Below are 6,850 nucleotides of genomic sequence, written 5' to 3' on the forward strand. Positions count from 1 at the left end.
AGGCTAGTAGTCATCTAGTGTTTCCTTACTGTGCATGGAATGCCTTGAGAAAGTGACTTCTTTAGCTAAATTAATAAAAATAGGAGGGAAAATGTTTAGGCCAGCTTATTCATGCCCCTCCAATATAGTTCTATAGTTGATAACTATGTAGATATTAACGATTTTTTGAGCAACTAACCGGGTTCTAAAATGGGATCCAGTTGCTCTCAAACATTTCCATCTTAGAAGCCTTAACACTTAAAAATTTTGAAGCACCCAGAGGACTTTGTTTTTAATCCACTGGTCGTCAACTCTGTATTATTTTTCCTTTCTTTGTAGTTCTTAACCAGCTGCACACTCCACCACACCACTGTTGATGTCATCTATGACGTCATGAGGGTGGCAGCTATCAGCATTGCAGCCCACAGACTGACCAGTCGCCAGCATCTCTTTAATGGTTCCAGAGAGTTCTCTGGGTAGAGATTGATGCCATATCTGCTGGGCAATGTTGATAATCTCATCAAAAGTGATGTTTCCACTGTGCTTAATGTTTTTCTGCTTCTGTCTCTTGGCGGTTCCTTGAGGGCTTTGATGATAAGGGCAGAAGCAGAAGGTATCACCTCAGCCTTGGCCTGTCTGTTCTGAATCGTCATTTTCATTTTACTCCTCAGACCCTTCCAATCACCAGTTGCCTTGGTGGTGTCACCATCAACCTCTTTTGGAAACAGACCCAGGGGGCCGATCTTGGGGACCAGGGCAGACACGACACCAACTTCCCCACCGGTACACCACAGGTACACGACTTTGACTTCGTTGGGCTTGGTGGCTCAGTTGGTAAAAAATCTGCACGCAATGCAGGAGACCTAAGTTCAAACCCTGGGTCGGTGTTTGAACTTCCCCTGGGTCGGGAAGATGCCCTGGAGAAGGGAATGGCAACTCACTCTGGTATTCTTGCTTGGAGAATTCCATGGTTAGAGGAGCCCGGCAGGCTACTGTCCATGGGGTTGCAAAGAGTTGGACACGACTGAGTGACTAACACATGCTTAGGCAGTATGGTGGAGGCGGCTGGTGTCAGGTTAACCCAGATTCTGGACTACCGAAGAAATTTGCACCTTTGCCTCCTCTGAGCTGAAAGTCGAAAGCCCAGAGGAACTTTATAAGTTATATCTGTTGATTTGTAAGTCATAAATTTAAGTCATAATTTTAAGAATATTAATGTATTTTAAAATAAAAATAAACACCTTACAAGTTAACAGATAACATTTCGATTAAAATAGCTATTTCCTTTAAAAAAGTTAGTGAGAAGAGTACTATTGTTTTGCATTTAATAAAATGCAAAATCTGTTTGATGTCTGACCTAGGAAGACAACTGGAGTCTCCTAAATAATGAAAAGAAAGTGCTTACTGAAATTGGCAATTTAGGAAGTTGGTGGTGATCTACGTCAAAACAATTTTGAAGATACTCCTTCGAAGGCAAAGACAGTGTTTCTTGCACATCATTTTATCCCGAGTCTGGTTAGTGCTTTGCATGTAGTAGACGCCAGATGATATCCAGGAAGTAACTGAACCACCCTGCAGTGGGTTGGGATATGATTAGAGGGTGAAAATATGGATTCAGGGGGCACAGACATCACCTTCAAGGCGCTTGGTTGAGAAAAGGAGCAAAACAAGGTCATAGCTGGATTCAGGGCAGGATCAGAGAGGGCTGTTTTTTGTTGCTATTGTTTATAAGAGTGTTGCTATGTGAGGAAACAAAAACAGCAGAGAGAAACTGACAACACAGCAAAGAAATGGGATGACTGGGGGACCAATGAGGGGTCGGGGAGGATACGATATGTATCATTCAGCAGAGCGTTTCATACTTTAATGAGTATATGAGAACCTAGATCTTCTTTAAGTGCAGATTCTGAAACTGTCTGTTTCTAACGAGCACCTGGGCTGCTGGTCTGAGGACCTCACTTTGAGAAGGGAGATTCTAGAGCCCAGATGCAGAGCTGAACCTTGGAGAAGGAGCAGAGAGATCTGAACATTCTGGCTGATGGAACTTTTTTAAGAGAGATTTTTTTTCCCCTCTAATATCCAGTTAGTACCCTTTTCCTTTCTAAATTCCCTTTCTAATAATTTCAAATTTCAGTGTTCTCACAATGTTTGATGGACAGCAAGATACTGAGGTTATGGCATAAAATGCAATGGTTCTACTATTTTTAAAATGAGACGTTATTAGGATCACTAACAATTATCTAAATATCATTGCTTCATAAACAGAGCTCAGACTTTGGTGTTAGACATGGTTTGATTCTTGGCTCTGATTCTGAGTGGTTTTGGGCAAACTATTAACATCTTAAGTAGGAGTACTTTCATGCAATTTTTTTTCTTTTGTCTCTTTGTGAGAATTACATATGTATCAATAATACATAAAGACCAACACACAAGAAGTGGTGGCTATTATTATCACATCACTCCACAAGTGCATTAGGCTGCACTGAATATAATTTCAAAGTTGGTTTCATAAATTATCAGATTCATCTAATTTTTCAAAGAATTTAAATAACAAGGTGGAACGAACAGATCAGGCTTTGTTTCTATGCACAAGAGAACTGTGCATATTTCTTCTGTAACTCGGACATGGTTTAACTTTAAAAAAAAAACTCAAAATAGCTCAAGTTAGCAGGCATGCAATTTTAGCAAGGTTGATTGGAATTTTGGCCTTTCCTGTAAGTAAGACTAAGCATACTGCTCATTAGAAAACATTTTTATCTGAATCTTTTATTCTTAGGGGCCAAGAATGCTGTTTTTCTTTGATAGCTAGGTTTACAGAAGGTGAAGAAGTGAAGTAAAGTCACTCAGTCGTGCTAGACTCTTTGTGACCCCATGGACTGTAGCCTACCAGGCTCCTCCATCCATGGGATTCTCCAGGCAAGAATACTGGAGTGGGTTCCATTTTAATCACCTTAATTATTTCAACATTTCAAGTTATTATTATTATTCATTCTTCATTTACAACTATTTGAATCTTTACAAATTTCAATATAGTGACAAAACAATATATATTCAATATAAGGTTATGATTATAAGCCTATTTTAATTTTAATTACAACTGCTATGAAGAAAGGGCTTCCCTGGTGGCTCAGACAGGAAAGACTCTTCCTGCAACGAAGGAGACGTGGGTTTGATCTCTGGGTGGGGAAGATCTGCTAGAGAAGGGAATGGCAACCCACTCCAGTATTCTTGCCTGGGAAATCCCAGGGACAGAGGAACCTGGTGGGCCATAGTCCATGGGGTCACAAAGAGTCGGATGTGATTGAGTGACTAACACTTCTTCATTTTCTTACGAAGAAAATGTGGGTAGACAATATTTCCACTTTTCACACTTGGACTTCCTGTGCTGAGAACACAGTTCTGAGCTCTGGGAATTTGAAGGTGACTGATCATTGCCCTGGGGCCAGGTCTGTGTGGGCTGGCTAGATCTCAGGGAGGGAGCCAGAAGCACAGAAAGTAATAGTTTCTTTCTCTGTTGCTTTGAAAGCACCAAGAAGGAATGTCTCCATTTGCTTTTTTTTGTTTTATTTTTAATGCTCAGTACTAGGCCTTAAAAAAAATTTTTTTTTAATTATTTACTTAGCTGCACTGGGTCTTAGTTGCGGCTTGCGTGATCTTTGTTGTGTCATGCAGGATATTTCATTGTGGTGCACCTGGGCTCAGTTGCTTTGTGGCTTGTGGGATCTTAGTTCCCTCAGTTCAGTTCAGTCGCTCAGTCATGTCTGACTCTTTGCGACCCCATGAATCGCAGCACGCCAGGCCTCCCTCCATCACCAACTCCCGGAGTTCACTCAGACTCATGTCCATCGAGTCGGTGATACCATCCAGCCGTCGTCCCCTTCTCCTCTGTCGTCCTCTATCGTCCCCTTCTCCTCCTGCCCCCAATCCCTCCCAGCATCAGAGTCTTTTCCAATGAGTCAACTCTTCGCATGAGGTGGCCAAATACTGGAGTTTCAGCTTCAGCATCATTCCTTCCAAAGAACACACAGGGCTGATCTCCTCTAGAATGGACTGGCTGGATCTCCTTGCAGTCCAAGGGACTCTCAAGAGTCTTCTCCAACACCACAGTTCAAAAGCATCAATTCTTCGGCGCTCAGCCTTCTTCACAGTCCAACTCTCGTATCCATACATGACCACAGGAAAAACCATAGCCTTGACTAGACGGACCTTTGTTGGCAAAGTAATGTCTCTGCTTTTGAATATGCTATCTAGGTTGGTCATAGCTTTCCTTCCAAGGAGTAAGCGTCTTTTAATTTCATGGCTGCAGTCACCATCTGCAGTGATTTTGGAGCCCAAAAAATAAAGTCTGACACTGTTTCCACTGTTTCCCCATCCATTTCCCATGAAGTGATGGGACCAGATGCCATGATCTTCGTTTTCTGAATGTTGAGCTTTAAGCTAACTTTTTCACTCTCCTCTTTCACTTTCATCAAGAGGCTTTTGAGTTCCTCTTCACTTTCTGCCATAAGGGTGGTGTCATCTGCATATCTGAGGTTATTGATATTTCTCCCGGCAATCTTGATTCCAGCTTGTGTTTCTTCCAGCCCAGCGTTTCCCATGATGTACTCTGCATGGAAGTTAAATAAGCAGGGTGACAACATACAGCCTTGACATACTCCTTTTCCTATTTGGAACCAATCTGTTGTTCCATGTCCAGTTCTAACTGTTGCTTCCTGACCTGCATACAAATTTCTCAAGAGGCAGATCATGTTTTCTGGTATTCCCATCTCTTTCAGAATTTTCCACAGTTTCTTGTGATCCACACAGTCAAAGGCTTTGGCATAGTCAATAAAGCAGAAATAGATGTTTTTCTGGAACTCTCTTGCTTTTTCCATGATCCAGCGGATGTTGGCAATTTGATCTCTGGTTCCTCTGCCTTTTCTAAAACCAGATTCCCTCACCAGGGATCAAACCTGCATCCCCTGGATTCTTAACCACTGGACCTCCTGGAAAGTTTCTTCATTTGGTTTTCTTTATGAAACACATGCAGAGGGCAAAGAGGAGGTTCATAGAAGGTTAAAAAAAGAATAAATTGAGATTTATTGAGATAAATTTAAGTCAATTTTCCAGACTATCCCCAGGCACATTTTACTGGAACTTTTATTCTTAGTATTCACAATATACACCGAAATCAGAATGATTATATTCCTTGCAGCCAAAGATGGAGAAGGTATATACAGTCAGCAAAAACAAGACCGGGAGCTGACTGTGGCTCAGACCATGAACTCCTTATTGCCAAATTCAGACTTAAATTGAAGAAAGTAGGGAAAACCACTAGACCATTCAGGTATGACCTAAATCAAATCCCTTATGATTATACAGTGGAAGTGAGAAATAGATTTAAGGGACTAGATCTGATAGAATGCCTGATGAACTATGGAATGAGGTTCGTGACATTGTACAGGAGACAGAGATCAAGACCATTCCCATGGAAAAGAAATGCAAAAAAGCAAAATGGCTGTCTGGGGAGGCCTTACAAATAGCTGTGAAAAGAAAAGAAGCGAAAAGCAAAGGAGAAAAGGAAAGATACAAACATCTGAATGCAGAGTTCCGAAGACCAGCAAGAAGAGGTAAGAAAGCCTTCCTCAGCGATCAATGCAAAGAAATAGAGGAAAACAACAGAATGGGAAAGACTAGAGATCTCTTCAAGAAAATCAGAGATACAAGAGGAACATTTCATGCAAGAATGGGCTTGATAAAGGACAGAAATGGTATGGACCTAACAGAAGCAGAAGATATTAAGAAGAGATGGCAAGAATACACAGAAGAACTGTACAAAAAAGATCTTAATGACCCAGATAATCACGATGGTGTGATCACTGACCTAGAGCCAGACATCCTGGAATGTGAAGTCAAGTGGGCCTTAGAAAGCATCACTACAAACAAAGCTAGTGGAGGTGATGGAATTCCAGTTGAGCTATTCCAAATCCTGAAAGATGATGCTGTGAAAGTGCTGCACTCCATATGCCAGCAAGTTTGGAAAACTCAGCAGTGGCCACAGGACTGGAAAAGGTCAGTTTTCATTCCAATCCCAAAGAAAGGAAATGCCAAAGAATGCTCAAACTACCACACAATTGCACTCATCTCACACGCTAGTAAAGTAATGCTTAAAATTCTCCAAACCAGGCTTCAGCAATATGTGAACCGTAAACTTCCTGATGTTGAACCTGGTTTTAGAAAAGGCAGAGGAACCAGAGATCAAATTGCCAACATCCGCTGGATCATGGAAAAAGCAAGAGAGTTCCAGAAAAACATCTATTTCTGCTTTATTGACTATGCCAAAGCCTTTGACTGTGTGGATCACAAGAAACTGTGGAAAATTCTGAAAGAGATGGGAATACCAGAAAACATGATCTGCCTCTTGAGAAATTTGTATGCAGGTCAGGAAGCAACAGTTAGAACTGGACATGGAACAACAGACTGGTTCCAAATAGGAAAAGGAGTTCGTCATGGCTGTATATTGTCACCCTGTTTGTTTAACTTCCATGCAGAGTACATCATGAGAAACGCTGGGCTGGAAGAAACACAAGCTGGAATCAAGATTGCCGGGAGAAATATCAATAACCTCAAATATGCAGATGACACCACCCTTATGGCAGAAAGTGAAGAGGAACTCAAAAGCCTCTTGATGAAAGTGAAAGAGGAGAGTGAAAAAGTTGGCTTAAAGCTCCCACTTCATGGGAAATGGATGGGGAAACAGTGGAAACAGTGTCAGACTTTATTTTTCTGGGCTCCAAAATCACTGCAGATGGTGACTGCAGCCATGAAATTAAAAGGTGCTTACTCCTTGGAAGGAAAGTTATGACCAACCTAGATGGCATATTCAAAAGCA

At 41.5% G+C, this 6,850-nt stretch overlaps 1 pseudogene; it reads right to left on the minus strand.

The window, feature by feature from the left end:
- Positions 1-321: 321 nt before the first annotated feature.
- LOC129624236 (60S ribosomal protein L12-like) lies at positions 322-1,165 on the minus strand (annotated as a pseudogene).
- Positions 1,166-6,850: the final 5,685 nt, after the last annotated feature.

The sequence above is a fragment of the Bubalus kerabau genome, chromosome 12, assembly GCF_029407905.1.
Source record: "Bubalus kerabau isolate K-KA32 ecotype Philippines breed swamp buffalo chromosome 12, PCC_UOA_SB_1v2, whole genome shotgun sequence".
Lineage (NCBI taxonomy): Eukaryota > Metazoa > Chordata > Mammalia > Artiodactyla > Bovidae > Bubalus > Bubalus kerabau.